We start from the raw sequence: 20,893 nt of genomic DNA, 5'->3' as shown, positions 1-20,893 counted from the left end.
AGAAAGAGTCAACACACCAAAATTTGTGCATCAACATCCTAAAAAGAAAAGGTTTACAAAGAAAAAGTCCTATGTTCCTAGATATAAAAGCAATTTTGAACCAACTTGTTTTTATTGTGGTATTATTGGCCATACACCTAATGCTTGCTATGATAGAAACTTTAGTGTAGCAAAGGGGCATTATGTATGGGTTGAGAAAGGTACTAATTATAAAGGACCCAAAGCAATTTGGGTACCTAAAAAAACTTAATTTTGTTTTGTAGGTATGCTTGAAGGCCATATCAAATCTTTGGTATTTGGATATTGGGTGCTCCAAGCATATGACTAGTGATGTGCACAAATTTTCAGATCTAATGCTTAAGGCCAAGGGTTATGTTACTTATGGAGATAACAACAAAGGAAGAATTCTTGGCATAGGCAAAGTAGGTGCACCAAATTTCATATCCATCGAAGATGTGCTATATGTTGAAGGACTAAAGCACAACCTCTTAAGCATAAGCCAACTTTGTGATAAAGGATTCAAAATAAGGTTCACAAAAGATGAATGTTTAATTGAAGACGAAGTCACACAAGAGGTAATGCTTATAGGTAAGCGAATTAATAATATTTTCATGATTTCCCCTTATGATGTTTCTTTGAAGGTTAAGTGTCTTGTGGCAAATAACAACTACTCATGGTTATGACATAAGAGATTTGCTCACATTCACATGGAGCACTTGAATAAGTTAGTAAAACATGACCTTGTCATTGGATTGCCAAAGATAAAATTCATCAAAGATAGACTTTGTGATGCTTGTCAAAAGGGGAAGCAAACCAAATCAACTTTCCCATCCAAGAATGTGGTGTCCACTTCTAGGCCACTACAATTGTTACATATGGACTTATTTGGTCCATCAAGAACAAGTAGCTTCGGAGGTAACTTATATGCTTTAGTTATTGTTGATGATTATTCTAGATATACTTGGACATTCTTTTTAGTGCATAAAAGTGATGCATTCAAAGCATTCAAGAAGTATGCAAAGCAAATTCAAAATGAGAAATCATTAACAATCGCCTCCATAAGAAGCGATCATGGTGGAGAATTCACGAATACTTCTTTTGAAGACTTTTGTGAAGATCAAGGTATATTTCACAACTTCTCGGCTCCAAGGACTCCTCAATAAAATGGAGTAGTTGAAAGAAAGAATAGGTCATTGGTGGAACTTGCAAGAATAATGCTTAGCGACTCAAATCTTCCTAAGTATTTTTGGGCGGATGCGGTTAGCACGACATGTTTTGTAAGTAATAAAGTAAACATAAGACCTATCCTAAAGAAGACTCCATATGAAATCTTCAAAGGAAGGAAGCCCAACATTTCTTTCTTTCATATCTATGGATGCAAGTGCTTTGTCCTTAACAATGACAAAGACAACCTTGGTAAGTTCGACGAAAAATCGGATGAAGGTATTTTTCTGGGTTATTCTATTACAAGTAAAGCATATAGAATTTATAATAAAAGAAATTTAAATATAGAAGAATCCATGCATGTTAATTTTGACGAATCTAACCCCTCGAAAGAGGAAATTGTTGTTTGTGATGATGATGATGATTTTGTGGAAATTCCTAAAGAAGATACTTCAAACAAGAATCAAGAAGAACCGATTCAACAAGAGTCAAATGAAAATGATCTACCTAAGGAATGGAGGAATCATAAAGATCATCCTATTGATAAAGTAATTGGTGACATTAGTCAAGGTGTTGCTACAAGATTGAATCTCAAGGATGCATGCTTAAACATGGCGTTCGTGTCGCAAATAGAACCCTCTAAAATTGATGAAGCTCTAGGAGATGATCAATGGATTGTTGCTATGCAAGAAGAATTAAACCAATTCGAGGGAAATCAAGTTTGGGAATTTGTTTCTAGACCAAGTGGTAAGCAAATCATTGGAACAAGATGGGTGTTTAAGAACAAACTTGATGAGAATGGGATAATTGTTCGAAACAAAGCAAGATTGGTCGCTCAAGGGTATAATCAAGCAGAAGGAATCGACTTTGAAGAAAATTTCGCTGCGGTTGCAAGGTTAGAAGCTCTTCGTTTATTACTTTCTTACGCATGTTCAATGAATTTTCAGTTATTTCAAATGGACGTAAAAATCTCCTTCTTGAAAGGCTACATCAACGAAGAAGTCTATGTCAAACAACCCCCGGGCTTTGAAGCCTTCAAGCATGCTTCACATGTGTACAAATTGAAGAAAGCGCTATATGGATTAAAACAAACACCAAGGGCATGGTATGATCGTCTAAGTAATTTTCTATGTGAAAAAGGTTTTGAAAAAGGCAAAGTAGACAAGACTTTATTTATCAATAAGATAAAAGGAAACACCTTACTTGTTCAAGTCTACGTAGACGACATAATCTTCGGGTCAACCAACAAAGAACTATGTAAAGAATTTGCGTTGATAATGCAAGGTGAATTTGAAATGTCTATGATGAGAAAGATGAACTACTTCCTTGGATTTCAAATCAAGTAACTAAAATACAGAATCTTTATCAACCAATCAAAGTATTGCAAAGAGTTGTTAAAGAGATTTGAAATGGATGGTTGTAAAGCAATGTCAACAACAATGGGCTCTAGAACCTATGTTGATCAAGATGAATCGGGTGTGTCAATTGATTTTACGAAGTATCGAGGTATGATTGGTTCTTTATTATATTTGACGGCAAGCCGTCCTGACATAATGTTTAGCGTGTGTTTATGTGCTTGCTTCCAAGCAAATCCAAAGGAGTCACATCTCACGGCGGTCAAAAGAATCATGAAGTATCTCAAAGGAACAACCAACGTTGGCTTATGGTATCCTAAAGGTAGTGTTTGTAAGTTAATTGGTTATTCTGACGCGGATTATGCAGGTTGTAAAACAGATAGAAAAAGTACTAGTGGTACATGTGCTTCAAGGAGATGTCGAGTCACATTTATGGATACTCATAATCAACTTGCCGACATCTTCACAAAACCTTTGGCGTGAGAACCATTTTATAAAATTCAAAGGGAACTTGGGATTCTAGATGAGTATGACATATAATTCGTCAAAAACACATCCATAATCAAAGGTGCACATACGTTTCTAACTCATCTATTTACTTTTGAAACTTATTTCATGGCTCTCTACTTCTACTCCTTTATGTTACATGATTCATTGGGTGTCTCTTGCATGAATCTTTGATAAAAATATGTGTTTTTTTAGCTTTTGTTCACTGAGTAAATCGATTTACTCTTTATGTAAATCGATTTACACATAAAACAGTAGCACTGGTTTTTCTATTTGGCATATTTGGCACCGAGTAAATCAATTTACCCATGATGTAAATCGATTTACCCATAAAACAGTGTTAGGGACCAATTAGTACTACTTTTTATATCATTTTATTGGTCCCTTTTACCAAGTTTTGATGTAATTACACACTTTTATTCTTATTAGTTTGTATAAATGCAATTACGTTTAATTTATTTTGTTTTGAATAGTTATTTCACATTTCTGTTAGTTTTGTAGAATTTTTGGATGAAAGAGCTTTTGGAATCCAACATCATAATTTGGAAGATTTTGGATGGAGCTTGCAAAGCAAGGAAGCTAGGAAAGCTTTATTTCGCGTTGCGAACCTCCTTCGCGCCGCGAAGGCTGCGAATCCAGCAAGCTGATTTTGGGGCAAGGGTGCTGTTTTTCATGACCTGCTGTTTTGCCATTTTGGTGTCTACCTTGGAATAGCTTTTCTGCTTTGGATGAAAATGATCAATGAAGGAAATGTCAACTCTTTTAGGATAGGAGAACACATTATTCTAAGAGGCATTCACATTCATATTATTATACACACATTGAGACATTGAGATAATTTTTGTAAGAGAAAACAGAGTTTTTCTTCCATTGCATTTTGCTTTGTAAAATGATGATGAGGAGCTAAACCCCATTTTGTCAAGATTGGAGGTAGTAGCTATTCTCATATGTTTATGTATTCCATTTGATTTATATATATATGATAAAGATTATTGATGTATTGAATATTGTTTTTGCCCTAAGTTAAAAACCAGATTTGAGTAGTTGTTGAAAGAGATTATTTGAGTCTTGACATAAAACAGATTTTTAAGTAGTGAATAAGTTGTAGAGATAGACTTATTCATTACTCTTCTTTGGTATCAAACATTAAAGATTGCTATATTGATAGTTAGGTGGAGAGATCGTCTAAGCATCAATATAGTGATTATCACGATATCATTTAGACATAAATGACTTTGAGAGGATATTTGAACATCATCAATAATCTTAAATCTATATAATTATCATAAGGAATCATAAGCATTAAGAATAGTGAACTCCAATTTTGCCAAGCTTTTACATTTGATTAAAACCATTTTACTGTTTTTTAGTGACTTTTACTCATAAGATAATTTTCCAAACAAAACAACTTTGTTACTTTTTAAACTTAGAACAATTTGGATTATAGAATGGCGGTAATAACAACCAATCTATGTGGATACGATATAAAAATATTTGTCGAAGATATACTTTTCAACAAATTGGCGCCGTTGCCGGGGATTGGTGTTCGATATTACAAGCATTGCAATAATTCATTGTTTTAAGTTTTGTTACTTGTATTACTATCCCTCTTTTGTTTCACTTGGTTTGTTGGTTTTGTAGATTCTAGTGCATGCGAGGAAAAGCTACCAAGGAGAAATTTCAATTCGATCTCGAAATTGAAAGAACACTTCGGAAGCTCAATAGCAAAACACGAAGAAGAAGGAAACTAGCCGAAGAGAGGAACCGGAGAGAAGAAGTATCTACTTCCGCACTTGTTCAAATCGAAGAAGTGGTTGTAGAGGCTTGTGAAGGAAACATGGCGGATGACAATCGTACCGAAATGTCCGCTAATAGTCCAAGAAGAAATGCTTAATTTGCCCGTGGAGGAAGAAACACGGAGATGAAGACCGGAATCCTCCAACTTCTCTATGCAAATCCATTCACCAGAATGGACCATGAAGATCCTTATACCCATCTCATCAAATTCTATGTGATTGCGGGTTCTACGGGAATTGATGAAACGGGTGAAGAGGCGTTATTCAAAAGGATGTTCCCAGACTCCTTAGTGGGAAAGGCAAAGGAGTGGTACCTTGATCAAGCACCGAGAGTGATGACGGATTGGAATTTGTTAGAAGAAAAGTTCTTAGAAAGATATTTCCCTCAATCTCGATTCATGGAAGCCAAAACGGCTACTGCGGTATTCACTCAAGGAAGCAACGAGTCTTTGAATGAGGCTTGGGAAAGATTCAAGTCAATGTTGAGAAAATGAAAGGGTCATGGTTTTGATGAGCTCACTCAAATCCATATTTTTCTAAATGGGCTCCAATCAACTCACAAGACACTTTTGGATGCTACCGCGGGTGGTTCTCTTATGTCAAAGAATACGGAAGAAGCTAATGTCATCATTGATCGGATGGCACTCAATGATCGCCAAAGTCAACATGATCGTAGCCCTTCACAACGTAAACTGGGAGTTCTTGAGTTGAATACCAATGACGCCATTCTTGCTCAAAATAAGCTACTCTGTCAACAAGTGGAGTTGCTCACTCAACAAATGGCCAAGCTTCCACAACAAATGAAAAGGGTCTCAAGTTCGACATCAAGTAGCATGTTGCGAATTATGTCAAGGAGATCACCCTACTGGTTTTTGTCCCCCACTAGAAGAAGTAAGTTATGTGAACAATCAAAATCAGGGTTATCAAAGACAACCTCCTAATAATCAAGGTTATCAACCAAGAAACAATCAAGGCTATCGACCATCAAGGTTCAACAATCAAAATTTTCAGCAACAAAGCCCCTATCAACACCCAAACTCTCAAGGCCAACAGTCGCAAGGAGGAAGTTCCAAGCTAGAGGACACTCTTCAACAATTCATGCAAGCTTCCATGGAAAATCAGAAGAGTAATGAAGTAGCAATTAAGAATCTCGAAAATCAAGTAGGCCAACTTGCGAAGCAACTGTTGGAACAAAACGCAGGATCTTCCTTTTCTGCTAACACTCAAACCAATCCAAAGGAGCATTGTAAAGCAATTGTCACGAGGAGCGGTAATAAGTTGACAAGTGGAAAAAGAGAGGAAATTACAGTAGAAAATGATATGGACGAGGTGCTGGAAAAAGAGGACATGGTTGGTGGAAGGGAGAAAGAGGCTGGAACTTCACAGTTCGCGCCACAATCCCCCTTCGCGCCGCGAAAAGAGCAGGATTTGCCAGCAAAGGAACATCCTGGATTGGGGGTGAAAAAGGATGCTGAACCAAGAAAGAAGAAGAAAGGAGAGAAAGGTGTGAGCGTCATTCCAACCCAACATCTACCTTATCCACATGCTCCATCGAAGAAGGACAGTGTTGGGCATTATGCGCGGTTCATGGACATATTCAAACAACTTCAAATCAATATTCCATTTGCCGATGCATTAGAACAAATGCCACGTTACGCAAAGTTCATGAAGGACATTCTTACAAAGGAAAGGAGACACGTGGAAGACGAAACCATCTTACTTGATGCACGTTGTAGTGCCATCATTCAAAAGACTCTCCCAAGGAAGGAATCCGATCCGGGCCGAGTCATTTTACCGGTCACCATTGGAAGCACATACATTGGTAATGGTTTGATTGACTTGGGGTCTAGCATAAATTTAATCCCTCTCTCCATTGTGAAAAGATTGGGAAATATTGAGATCAGATCGACAAGGATGACTTTACAGCTAGCCGACAAGTCTACCACTTCACCATACGGAATTGCTCAAGACATGTTAGTGAAAGTGGACAAATTCTTGTTTCCGGTAGATTTCGTGATAGTAGAGATGGATGAGGATCTTGATGTTCCTCTAATTCTTGGAAGACCATTCATGAAAACAGCCCGGATGATGATTGACATAGATGATGGACTAATGAAGGTGAGAGTGCAAGACGAAGAGGTGACCTTTAATCTTTTTGAAGCTATGAAGCACCCAACTGACAAGCATGATTCTTTCCGAATTGATGCAATCGAAGAGGAAGTAGTCGAGGTCGCAAACCAAGTTCATATTGCTAATCCTCTAGAAAGATCTCTTATCGGAGCATACAATGTGTTGACCAAAAATGAGGAAAAAGAGATTGAAGCAATGTTGCATGAGTTAGAATCTTGTGGTGAGCTTACTTATCAAGAAGAAACAAAGGAAGACTTGGATGTGACAAAGACAACGGAAGAACCAAAAGTAGAGCTGAAAATGTTACCTTCACATTTGAAGTATGTGTTCCTAGGTGACGAAAATACTAAACCGGTGATTATAAGCAACACCTTGTCCACAAAAGAAGAATACAAATTGATACAAGTGCTGAAAAAGAATGAAGGTGCAATAGGGTGGGTGTTATCCGACTTGAAGGGTATTAGTCCGGCCTATTGTATGCATAAAATCATGATGGAGGAGAATTTCAAACCCGTTGCACAACCTCAAAGGCGTCTAAATCCATCGATGAAAGAGGTAGTTCGGAAAGAAGTTGTCAAACTCTTGGAAGCCGGAATGATTTATCCTATATCCGATAGTGCATGGGTGAGTCCGGTACAAGTAGTTCCCAAGAAAGGTGGCATGACGGTTATCAAAAATGATAAAAATGAGTTGATTCCGACAAGAAAGGTAACCGGGTGGAGAATGTGTATCGACTATAGAAGGTTGAACCAAGCTACAAGGAAAGATCACTTCCCATTACCTTTCATGGACCAAATATTGGAAAGGTTAGCCGGGAATTTTTTTTACTGTTTCTTGGACGGGTACTCGGGGTACAACCAAATTTCGGTCAATCCGGCGGATCATGAGAAGACAGCTTTTACATGTCCTTTTGGCATCTTTGCTTATCGAAGAATGCCTTTTGGGTTATGTAATGCACCGGACACATTTCAACGGTGTATGCAAGCTATATTCTCGGACTTAATAGAAGAATGCATTGAGGTGTTCATGGATGATTTCTCTGTGTATGGATCATCTTTTGATCTGTGCTTAAAACACCTTGATGTGGTTTTGGGAAGATGCGTGGAGACCAACTTAGTGCTCAACTGGGAAAAATGCAACTTTATGGTCACCGAAGGTGTTGTACTCGGTCACAAGATCTCCTCCGAAGGATTAGAGGTTGACAAAGCCAAGGTGGAAGTTATCGAGAAACTACCACCTCCAACAAATATAAAAGGAATAAGGAGCTTTCTTGGGCATGCCGGTTTTTACCGGAGATTCATCAAAGATTTTTCAAAGATAGCAAAGCCATTGAGCAACTTGCGCAACAAAGGTACGCATTTTCTTTTCGATGAGTCATGTCTCAAAGCTTTCCTTGATTTAAAGAAAAGTTGGTCACCGCATCCATAATCGTGGCACCAAATTGGAAACTTGATTTTGAACTTATGTTTGACGCTAGCGATTATGCGGTTGGTGCGGTGTTGGGTCAAAGAAGAGATAAAAATTTTCATGCTATTCATTATGCTAGTAAAGTGTTAAATGAAGCACAAGTCAATTATGCAACAACTGAAAAAGAATTACTAGTCATAGTGTACGCATTGGAAAAGTTTAGAGCTTACTTAATTGGGTCAAAAGTTGTAGTCTACACTGACCACTCGGCGATAAAATATTTGCTAACCAAGCCGGATTCCAAACAAAGACTAATTCGTTGGATTCTCTTATTGCAAGAGTTTGATTTGGAAATCTGGGATAAAAAAGGTTCCGAAAATTTGGTTGCGGATCATTTGTCTCGTTTGGTTAATGTAGACATTACAAACAAAGAAGAGGAAGTGAGAGAAGAATTTCCAGATGAAAAACTATATGCGATTCAAGTGAGGCCTTGGTTTGCTGATTTTGCTAACTACAAAGCAACCGGTTTAACACCAGAAGACCTCACTTGCAATCAAAGAAGGAAATTCTTGGCAGATGCAAAATATTATGTTTGGGATGATCCGTATCTGTTTAAAGTGGGTGTAGACAATATTTTGAGAAGGTGTGTAACAAGTGAGGAGTCAAGAGACATCCTTTGGCATTGTCATAACTCTCCGTATGGAGGTCACTATAGCGGTTTGAGAACAGCCACTAAAGTGCTCCAATCGGGCTTTTATTGGCCATCTTTATTTAAAGATGCGCATGAACATGCGAAGAATTGTGATACATGCCAACGGAGTGGAGGAATAGGAAAACGGGAAGAAATGCCTCTAACCAACATGCTAGAAGTAGAAGTTTTTGATTGTTGGGATATTGATTTCGTTGGCCCATTCCCCTCTTATTTCTCAAATGAATACATACTAATGGTCGTTGACTATGTCTCGAAGTGGGTAGAAGCAATTGCCTCACCCAAGGCCGATGCCAAAACAGTGATTAAATTTTTAAAGAAAAACATATTTTCACGTTTTGGTGTGCGTAGGGTGTTGATAAGTGATGGAGGCTCACACCTTTGCAATACACCCCTAGAAAAAGTTTTGCAACATTATGGTGTAAAGCACAAGGTGACCACTCCTTACCACCCACAAGCGAATGGTCAAACGGAGGTTTCTAACCGAGAAGTCAAACGAATCCTTGAGAAAACAGTCTCAAATTCAAGAAAAGATTGGTCCTTGAAACTGGATGAAGCTTTGTGGGCGTATCGTACCGCGTACAAAGCACCTATTGGGCTAACTCCATTTCAAATGGTGTATGGGAAGACATGTCATCTTCCAGTGGAAATGGAGCATAAGGCATTATGGGCTCTTAAATTCTTGAATTTCGACTCCACTCTAGCTGGAGAAAGAAGAAAAGGACAACTCCATGAATTGGAGAAATCAAGGAATAATGCTTACCATTCGAATAAACTGTATAAGGAAAAGGTAAAGGCATACCATGATGGAAAGGTCCGTCATAAGGAATAATGCTTACCATTCGAATAAACAAAGCGCTTGTTGGGAGGCAACCCAACGTTGTAAGTCTGCATTTTACTTTTTTCTCATGTGTTGATTTTCTGCTGTGTTAAATTTTGTGTATTTGGGTTCTGGTTTTTGCCGTTTGCCTCGCGACCACCGTTTGCCCCGCGAACTGAATGCAAAGCTTCAGTTCGCGCCGCGAACAAGGTTTTCCCCGCGAACAGTGAGTGGCAGAACCACTTACGTTCTGTTAGGTTATATTTTCCTTCTCATTTCAATTCATTTTCAAAACACCAAGTTTGCCTCGCTTTCACTTTCGCTCCCAAAAACTTCCCAAAACTGAAAATTTTCCTTTCCCAACTCCCTAATCTTCATTTGCTAACAAGAACCAACTGCTTCAGTAAGGTATGTTATGCTTTTTAATTCCTCTTCTCCATTTCCTTTTGGTTTCACATTTAGGTTTGTTTAGGGATTGGAAAAACTTGAAGATTGATACTTGAAATCCCTATGCATGTCTGATTTAGACTAGCATTAGGATAAAGTTAGAGACCTTGACTGTAAGAAGGAGCATACCTCACATTTTTGGGAACCCTAGGAGGCTCCTGGAGATTTCCTGGTTCGCAGGGTTCGCGCCGCGAACTGGGAAATTCCAAGGCCATGTTTTTATGCTGTTGATTGCTAACTCTCTTCATGTTTGTTTTGTGGTTGTTCTGATGTTGAATGCAGATGTCAAAGAGAACCAAAACCACGGCTTCCGCTCAACCCCGTTCATTCAGAAGGTTCACAAGTGACGAACACGAAGCACGATTCGAGAGCTTAATCAAGAGAACCATCCTGCCGGAGAGGTTCATCCGTTTAGCACCGAGTGAGACTTATCAGAGTTTGGTTTCAACTTTTGAGAGACGAAGGTGGATGAAACTTTGTGAACCAGAAGCGGCAATCAACTATGATATTGTTCGGGAGTTCTATGCAAACGCCATGCATCAAGAAGAGGGGGTAGCTTTCAACTACCGAACAAGGGTAAGAGGCAAGATCATTTCTTTTGATAGGGATGCCATTAACTCATATCTTAGCAATCCTCTAACCCTTAGAGAGAACGAGCGGTGCGAGTATCGTACCCAAGAATTAGCTAATGTGTGGGATCTTCAAGCGGTAAATGCTACCCTGTGCCTTAAAGGAAAATCATTTGACCTAAATGATCAAGGACATCCCAAATCTTGGAAAAGAGAAAATTTAAATCTGGGAGCTAGGGCTTTTCTTGTGCTGTTGTTGAGCAATATTCGGCCAAGGAGCCACACCACCACGATTCCTCTAGATGTAGGATGTTTGTTGTACTGCATTATGATCGGAAAATCTGTGGATGTAGCATCAATCATCGCGGGAGAAATGAGGAAGATGGCTATAAGTGGAACCAAATTCAGTGGTAAAGCAGGTGTGCTTGCATACCCGGGGCTGATAATGGGACTTTGCAGTCGGGCGAATGTTGCTATTCTGGAGGAAGTACACTTCTATATCACCAGTGTGATTAACGATGCCTATCTGAAGAGGTTCTGCCAAAGCCAAATGGATAGAACCGAAGGAGCTCGAACTTTGTCATCCAGACCACGACCCCGACCCCGAACCCACACTACTCCAGTCTTTGACCAGATGGCGTTTGCCAATTACTGTTGCGAGAGCTTTGAGGCCTCTAGGAGGTCTCAATCATTTATCTTCGATGTTATGCAGCAACAGTTCTAGAACACGTTCCTTGCATCCGAAGCCTGCACATTTCCTTCTCAGGCAGAATATGTGGCTTATGCTAATTGGCCTGAGGGCAGGCCAGATTTTATGGGGGGTGCAAGAGGTGGTGCAAACCCTAATGATGAGATGGAGGACGTCCTTGGTGATGTAGGTGGTGGCCAAGATGAGGAGGATTTAGGAGTTAGTGAATTTGAGGAGTTGTTGTCATTTTGAGTTTCTTTGTATTATTTTTGTTTTTGAAAATTTTTGATGTACTTTTGGGTGGCTCTAGTTCACCAAAACTTTGTTTTTTTTGTTAGTTGTTTTGATAATTGCATGAATACTATTTGAGATTTAAGTGTGTTATAATCAAATTGGTTTACCAACATTTTTGTTTAATTGTTCTTACTCTTAAGTCAAGCTTAAAGCAACTGAGAAATGATCGCAAAGAAAAAAGCATAGGACACTTCGAGTGGTGATGATAAGAATTAGTGTCGGCATTTCAAGGTACACTTTATCGCTTTCTAGACTTAACATGAGTAGTTTGATGGTGTGTACAAATTTCATATCATAAACTCATTGAAATGTATGTCATCTTTGAATCAAAATAGGACTTAACCAATTGTGAGGAAGCTTTCCATTGTACACTAAAAAGCGGGAAACCAAGCATTATTTCAACTTATTCTTATCATGCTAAATCATGCATCAATCTATTTTTTGTGTGAAAATTTCGAAAATGATAGAGGCATTGTTTGTTGAGAAAAACCATTTGACCAAAAAGTCTGAATCAACTAACCTTGTGAGGAGTAATCCTTAGTTAAACCCCTTTGAGCTATTTTAGGATTCATTTGATTGATCATTGTAAAATCAATTGATAATTTTGGAATAAATGAATCATAATTTCTTTCGTATCAGTTGAACCCTCAAACCGAGTTGTTTGCAAATTTTGTCTTTTGCTATGTCTAAGTAGGGAGCATTATTGAATAAATTTGGTTGTGGAATCTAAAGTTGGGGAGAGTAAAGAAAAAAAGAGTTGATTAGAAAATTGGGAAAGTGAGTTTTTATGAAAGGGAGAAAGTATGAAAAGAAACAAGAAAAGGAAATCACCCTTGAAACCATAGAGCAAAGAAAATGAAAAGAAAAAAAAAAGCAAAGAAAATGCTCATGGTTGTGTGGTTGTGAAAAGAAAAAGATAGGGATCAAAGAAATGGAGATTGTGTAGAGTTGAATGTTTGGGAAGGCTCCCTTAAGATAGGCATTTTTGTTAAATTCTCTTAATCATATCCTTTCTTGTAACCTAAGTCACATTACAACCTTTGAAAGACCTCTTGATTCTCATTTTTCACATTATGTGGTATTTGTTGTGATAACCGCATGATTTTAGTTGTTGTTGATCTAATTACTTGGATGAGTGAAAGTAACCCTTCATGTTATTCATCATTATTATGATATGTGTGTAAGTTTGATTCAATTTTGACATATATGGCTTTGAATTCCTTGGAATGATTTTTGCACTCAACCATTTTTCTTATTCATGTTTTGTCTAGAATTGAGATAGGTGGATTGAGAAATTTCCAAACACTTTTGAACCATTTGAATGTCCTTGGTAAATCCTTGCTTCGATCTTTTGTGTCATTGCTTTGGTTGTGAGGTTGGAAACTTTTGTTTAGGGACAAACAAAATGCTAAGTTGGGGAGAGTTGTTAGGGACCAATTAGTACTACTTTTTATATCATTTTATTGGTCCCTTTTACCAAGTTTTGATGTAATTACACACTTTTATTCTTATTAGTTTGTATAAATGCAATTACGTTTAATTTATTTTGTTTTGAATAGTTATTTCACATTTCTGTTAGTTTTGTAGAATTTTTGGATGAAAGAGCTTTTGGAATGCAACATCATAATTTGGAAGATTTTGGATGGAGCTTGCAAAGCAAGGAAGCTAGGAAAGCTTTAGTTCGCACCGCGAACCTCCTTCGAATAGGTTAGAAGTTAGTATTGCTTTGCTTTTGCTTTTCATTTTAAGACATTCTTTGGAGAACACTCAACCCACTTATCACAAGCATGGATCCTTGAACCAAGACATCTTCCAAAGGAAGGAAAAAAGGCTAAGTTTCCACACAATTTCATGAAAGAGGGGAGACTTACAATCTCAGTAACTAGAATGCTTATGCCTTTTATGTCACAGATTTAGCGCTATGTTAAGCAATCGTAATTGGACTTATGTAGAAGTCACAACTATTTGAGGTCGGGCAATAAAATTTAGGTGTTAATGCATGTTAGAGACATAGTATAATGGACTATGCTCATGAAACATACCACACACAAAAAGAATATGCAAAAGGTGTGGCCTAATCTCATCCATACTCATGTCAATTTTTCAATCAACTAGCCTTGGGATTATGAGATATCATAGGCCAAATGGAATGAATGAAAGAAGAAAGGGGATAAGATGAAGTGGGAGGGGAATGGATCAAAACACAAATTGGTCAAAGGAGGACTTTTACCAAATTAATATCATCCATTCATTTTGGGATATGGAATGTACATTCCATCAATCCCCTAAATCCAATGATATTAATTTGACAAAGCCAAATCAACCTTGACCAAGCCCCAACAACAAGAGTCAAACATAAACAAGTCGTCACAATTGGTCAACAAATTTATTTGGCATTTATTCAAATTAAAATACTAAAATAGTGCATTTAAATTAAATATGGTTTGTCCAATTCCTAAAATCTCATCAAAACACCAAAGAAATGCCCATGAGATTTATCATAGTTCAAACATGGCCAACGGACCTTGGAGAAAAAATTTCATAATTTTTGGACATTTAAAAAAAAGTTTTTAAAAAATTAAAAGCAAATGCAAAATCAATTAATTCATGAAAAATACTAATAATGATCCAAAAAATAATTTTAATTCAGAACATGAAAGACAAAAATATTTGAAATTTTTTGGTGAAAGTCCCATATTTTTTGGATCAATATTTAATTTAATATGAATTATTGAAAATAATGCAATAAAAATAAAAATTAAAATATCAGAAAAAACGTGGACCACTTGATCTCCCTCATTAATTGAGGTGGCAGATCAAGTGGTCATAAATGCGCTATCCACGATGGACTCTAGTCAGCGCGTCATAACCTTGGTAATCAGAAAGAATGCTCATGATTAAAACAAATTAGATGGATCCTATGGTTGTGCGAGATGCCAACACATCGCCGAAGCTGTAGCTCCGGTCTTCTTCTCCGGTGGACCTCATCGGACTCGTCCACCTTCAACCATCACCAAAATTAAAATCAAGGACATGATCTCAAAGTAAAAATGGCACTGAGTTCGAATCTGACCTCAATTCACTCTAACTCCAAGTATATTGAGAGATACATGGATTTTAAATTTGAGGTACATGAACTGAGTTGCTTAGATTTGGCCTCTAAGCAACTCAATCTTCTTTCCTACATTGGTAGGACTTTAGATAACCAAAGAATCAATAGAATTGAGCAAGAATTAGAGAGAATCGAAGAGATCAAAATTTCTGGAAAATACCTTCAATGGAGGTCTGGGTTCAATTGATCTTGCTCTTGCTCGTGCTTGATCTCATTCCAAATGCTTGCAGAAGAAGGATTGAATGCTCAGAAGGTTGTGGATTCCTTGAGATTTGAATTTCAAAATAGTGGAAATTCAAACTCAAATTCAAGTGAATTTCTCAGGTTTATCCTTTGCAATGTGAGGGTTAGAGTTAGGGGATCAAAGCTGGCATGAGTGTGTGTGAAATGCTGAGCATATGAGGCTCTATTTATAGCTGAATCCATTGCTTTTTACACACTTGAATTCACTTTCCAAATTTGGTCATTGATGATGCATGGGGGCATGGACGTGCATAGGCCCATAAAATCATTGCCATAAGTCCACAAATAAGTGTAAGATAGTCTAAATTCAACTTAGATTGCAAGGCAAGTGTACATTTTGATTTGAAGTTTGATCCTTGCCAAGTGATGACACCATGTTCATGCCATGCGCACCCTATGCATTCCTTGTCCAAAATGAATGAATTTGAGCTCTTTGGAAAGGTGAGATCAAGAGGAATAACTTTCATGTTCAACACTTTTCCATTTGGAGTTTGTATCATGAAGGAACTTGAGGTGGAAGTTTGGAAATTTTTTATATATCAAATTTTTTCTAAGTGTCAAGCCACATGTCTCAATATTCCACCTTGCTTAACTTTTTATATGAGCTTCAAATTAGAAACGTGTATTCATAAAAGTTGTGTATATTTCAATGACCTTCAAAATGGTCACAAATTTCATGTAATTTGGATTTGAAATGATAGAGTTATGCATTTTTGAAGTTTGGAAAAATCACTTTATCAATGGTATAGGTCAAAAGTGACCTATAGTGTATCCTCATATCACATGCTCAAAAAAGTTGAATTAGCTCCCACTCCAAACATAAAAGTTGAAGTATACACATTGAATTTGATTGTGAAACTTGGAAATCTTTCGAATCATAAAAATTGAGTAATTTATGGCCTTGGGAATTTGACTTTCAAATTAGGGTTTAGACAAAATGACATATAATGTTTCAACATAGAAAATGATTTTCCAAGCAAACCTAGCTCTAGGTATCAACATGAAAGTTGTTTGGAATGTCATTTAGAGTAAGTTTTATCTTGGAATCAATTTCATATGGTGGAAAGTGTAGGAGATAGGGTGTAGGGAGACCCAGTTTTGATCAGATGAATCCATCTGGCCAACCACCATCAACCAACTTGCTAACTTCCAATTATCTTGACTTTCTAGGCTCATGGTAGATCATATATTCATAATATGATGAATTTTAAAGTTTCCCTTGATAAATTTGATCAATTGATGAGATTTCTTGTTGGAGAAGTTACTCAAGATACCTAGTCAAACTAGGGTTTCCAATGCAAATCACCCTCAAACTCTTGAAGAAAACTTGATCAATATATCATGTAGAGAACATTGGGACTCATATATGATGCTCATAACCATTCTTGGATCAATTATTGGTTGTTCTCTTTGTTCATAAGGGTCTCAAACCCTAGATGTGAACTTGATAGATCAATGGAGATCATGCCCTTCCTACAAAAGAGTTAGGCAAATGCAAAGACATATTTTTTATATTTTGGTTAGTGAAATGATAAAATACAAGTATGATACAATCACAAAGTGCTTGGTGATCTCTCCCAAAACAAACCCAATGAAAGAGAGGTAAGGAGGATACCAAGGTATGATCCCAATGTTAATGCTTATGATGAAATCACATGAGGGATCTTAGGGTCAAAATTGGGGTCTCACAATATCAATCGCGTAACATGCGTCTCCTATCATTGGTGCCATCAGGAACTTTGAAAGAATAAACTCTATATTTTCATCTCCTACTTCGAAGGTTAATTTCTCTCTTTTAACATCTATTATAGCTCCTGTTGTTGATAAAAATGGTCTACTTAAAAGGATAGGAATATCGTCGTGTTCCTTGATATCCATGACCACAAAGTCTGTCAGGATATAAAGTTGATTGATCCTAACAGGGATGTCTTCTAAAATGCCTACAGGATACTTAACATACCTATCAGCTAATTGGAGGGACATCTTAGTTGGTTGTAATTCTCCTAAGTTTAACCTTTTACACACAGCTAAGGGCATTAAACTTACACTTGCATCTAAGTCTAGGAAAGCTTTGTCGATCATATGACTCCCTAGAATGCAAGGTATAGAAAAACTCCTAGGGTCTTTCTCTTTCTTAGCAAGTTTATTCTCAGAAATAAAGTTGCATTCCAAGGGTTTGGGATCGTCAGGCCTACACTTGTTGGTTAAGATGTCTTTGAGAAATTTGGCGTAAGATGGAATTTGGGTGATGGCTTCGGTGAAAGGAATCTCTACATGAAGTTCTCTATTACTTTTATAAATTTTTGGTATTGGTTATTGATTTTGGTTTGTTTAAGTCTTTGTGGATATGGGATTGGTGGTTTGTACGGGGGTGGTGTTTGTAGGTTTTATCCTTGGCTTCTCCCTCTTGGTCGGTTTGTTTTTCGGGTTCCACTGGTTCTTCTCCTTGGTTTGTAGGTATATTTTCTTTAGAAGTTTTTGACTCGCTCATTGTTGGGTTATGAGGCCCTTCGTAAGCGGCCCCACTTCATAATGAGATAGCGTTAGCTTTCCCTCGAGGGTTGAGTTAAGTTTTTCCAGGGAATTGTCCTCCAGGTGTAGTTTGTGGGGCTTGGTTTTGTGCTACCTGTGAGATCTGGGTTTCAAGCATCTTGTTGTGAGTGATTATCTGATCAACCTTGGTCCCTAATTGCGTTATCAGTTCATTTATGTGAATGTTCTGGTTTAGGAATTCTTTGTTTTGCTAAGTCTGGCCTGATATAAAGTTCTCCATGATCTTCTCAAGGTTAGACTTCTGGGGTACAACTTGCATAGGTTGATTTGGTTTTTGGGCTTGATAACCTTGTGGTCTTTGAGGTGCATAATTTTGGACAGGGTTCTGGTTTTTATAGGAAAAATTCGGGTGATTTATCCATCCAGGGTTGTAGGTGTTTGAAAATGGGTTACCTTGGGCGTAATTCACTTGGTCGGTGTTCAGGTCGTTCAAAAGGTTACATTCCGCCGATTTTTGTCTTTTAAATCCACAAAGTTCATACTCTGTGTGGAATACCGTTGCGGTGTTATTGTTTGTAGAAATGTGTTCGACCTTAAGGGCTAAAGCGTCCATTTTCGCCTACATCATGTCCATAGAGCTTATCTCATGTATTCCACCTTGGGTCTCCTTTTTCTCTACTGATGCTCGTTCAGTTCCCCATTGGTAATGGTTTTGGGCCATATCCGCAATTAGGTCACAAGCTTCAGGGTAAGTTTTGTTCATCAACGCGCCACCAGCGGCAGCGTCGATGCTCATCTTTGTGTTATAATGGAGTCCATTGTAGAAGGTATGAACGATCAACCATTGTTCTAGGCCATGGTGTGGACAAACTCTTAATAGCTCTTTGTATCTGTCCCAAGCTTCAAAAAGTGATTCCCCTTGGTTTTGAGTAAATCTAGTTATTTGGTTTCGAAAAAACAGCAGTCTTACTAGGGGGATAATATCTAGCAAGGAATACTCTTCTAAGGTCTTCCCAAGTAGTTATTGAGTTAGATGGAAGTGAATCCAACCATGAGCGTGCTCTATCTCTGAGGGAGAAAGGAAATAATCTTACACGAATCGCATCAGGTGAAGCACCGTTGGATTTAAAGGTGTCGGCCAGTTGGAGAAAGACTTTTAAATGTTGATTTGGGTTCTCAGTAGCGAGACCCGCGAATTGGTTTTGTTGCACTAATTGCGGTAAAGATGGTTTTAGTTCGAAATTGTTGGCAGGAATGAGGGGGTTTACTATACTAGAACTAGGTTCCTCGTCAGAGGGTTGGGAAAATTCCTTAAGAGGTCTCCGGTCATGATTCTCGGTCATAGCTTTCTTAATTTGGATGAGTAAGAGGCGTGTACGAGTGTAACGTTCAGGTTCTGCTAAGGGATCTACTAAATTTCCGATACTACGGATTCTTCGCATTTACCGACTAATAATGCCTTAGTCTAGACGGTGTAACGGTAGGGTACGAAATTTGACGAAGTTGGTCCCTGGCAACGGCGCCAAAAACTTGACGGCTGTATTCGCAAGTGCACGAATCACGTCAGAGTAATATAAAAGAATATCGATCCCACAGAGACCAAATCGTCAATCTATCGATTACTATTATTACAATGTTTATCTAAGGCGGTACAAAAGAGATATTGATGTTGCAAAATAACAGTAAATAAAGGATATGATAAATACAGTGCAGATAAAGATAGGCTTGAATGTAATTCACGTCAGTTAAACGCTGTTTCAATTGTCTAAATAGAACTACTTATGGGGAAATATTTTCTACTCTTGAAAAGAATCCATTTAATAGGAACTGTCGCTTTTGCGATTTCAGAACCGAGTTTACCCTTAAATTAATGCCTTTTATTGTAACTTATAAAAGGTGCGCAGAACGCTAAAGTAGTAAACTTATTTTTAAGAAATAAGACTCGTAAACTTAGTTGAAAAGTGATTTTGATTTGGAAAGTTAACCCAAGGAGTTTCCTGATTTTAAATCTATCAACGCGTCCGAAAACAGTTTCAAAAACCGTTTTTCCTTAAAGTGATAAAAATTCCTAGTTAACTAAGCCTGGGTGCTTTCGCACTCCTTGAGTAGTTAAAACTAACCAAGTTTGTTTCAGAAAACTCGAAAATCAAAACAGCCTTTAAATCATTTCTACAAATTCAATATGTGAAACATCTCTTTAATCGTGATCCTTACATTCTAACCTTTGAAAGATTTAGCCAGACATGGTAATACAAACAAATAGAACGATGTTGAACATGATGAAAAGAAGTTTAGAATGTAAGGCGTGAAGAACAAGTAAATCGTGTAAAACGATTAAAATGAGCAATAAAGATAACAGGGAGAAAATTAAACAATGTAAAGACGATGACAAGGAATTAAATAAAGTAAAGCATGGCAAAAAATTAAATAAAGTAAAGCGTGGCAAGAAATTAAATAAAGTAAAGCATGACAAGTAAAATAAATAAAAGCAATTAAATTAGAACCTGCTCCAAATGGAGGCTTTAAATTTGGTACAAGGAAACTAAACCTTTGACTTTGAAAATAAAGACGACAGCAAAATAAAAGTGCTCCAACTCAATTACACTACGGTGCGATAACCCCTCGATGTAACGAATTACTGCTTTTACAGATGATAATATAGTCTTAGTGTTGTAAACTAAGTTGGATGATTTGGAAATGAACTAGAACGACCTATTTATATAGGAACTCAGCAGCATGCAAAGACCATGATGCCCTTCAACTTCTCCTTAGTGGGAAAGTGAAATGCAAAGGTGGCGCCCGCCACCCCTTCATGGCACCCGCCATGTGTGTGAATGGGAAAGTTCATGGGATCGTGGCGGTTTCCTCCTGGTTGAGGGCTGATGTGTCATGTCTTTTCCTATAGCGACTGCCATGCATAATGCCATGTGTACAATATTTGCCGAAAAAACCCTAATTTTTGGTCTTTTTGCTTTGTTTCTTCTAAAAAGGTCCCGAAAGAGCTAAATACCTGAAAACAACATAAAAGAGAGCATAACACAAGAAAAATGATAATAAAGACCTAATAAACATGTGAAATCCGAGTCAAAAACATGGTGTGATTCAGTGTGATCAAGAACTCCCTGAGTAGGGTGGAAATCATAACTTGGCTTTGCATAT

The 20,893-nt window shown here is 37.6% G+C and overlaps 1 pseudogene; it reads left to right on the top strand.

The window, feature by feature from the left end:
* The first annotated feature begins 18,585 nt into the window (after nt 1-18,585).
* LOC127124646 (uncharacterized) lies at nt 18,586-18,684 on the top strand (annotated as a pseudogene).
* The last annotated feature ends 2,209 nt before the right edge of the window (nt 18,685-20,893 follow it).

Source organism: Lathyrus oleraceus, chromosome 2 (assembly GCF_024323335.1).
Source record: "Lathyrus oleraceus cultivar Zhongwan6 chromosome 2, CAAS_Psat_ZW6_1.0, whole genome shotgun sequence".
In the NCBI taxonomy this organism is placed as follows: Eukaryota; Viridiplantae; Streptophyta; class Magnoliopsida; order Fabales; family Fabaceae; genus Lathyrus; species Lathyrus oleraceus.
The sequence above is the reverse complement of the archived record's forward strand: the minus strand, read 5'-3'. Positions and strand labels throughout refer to the sequence as shown.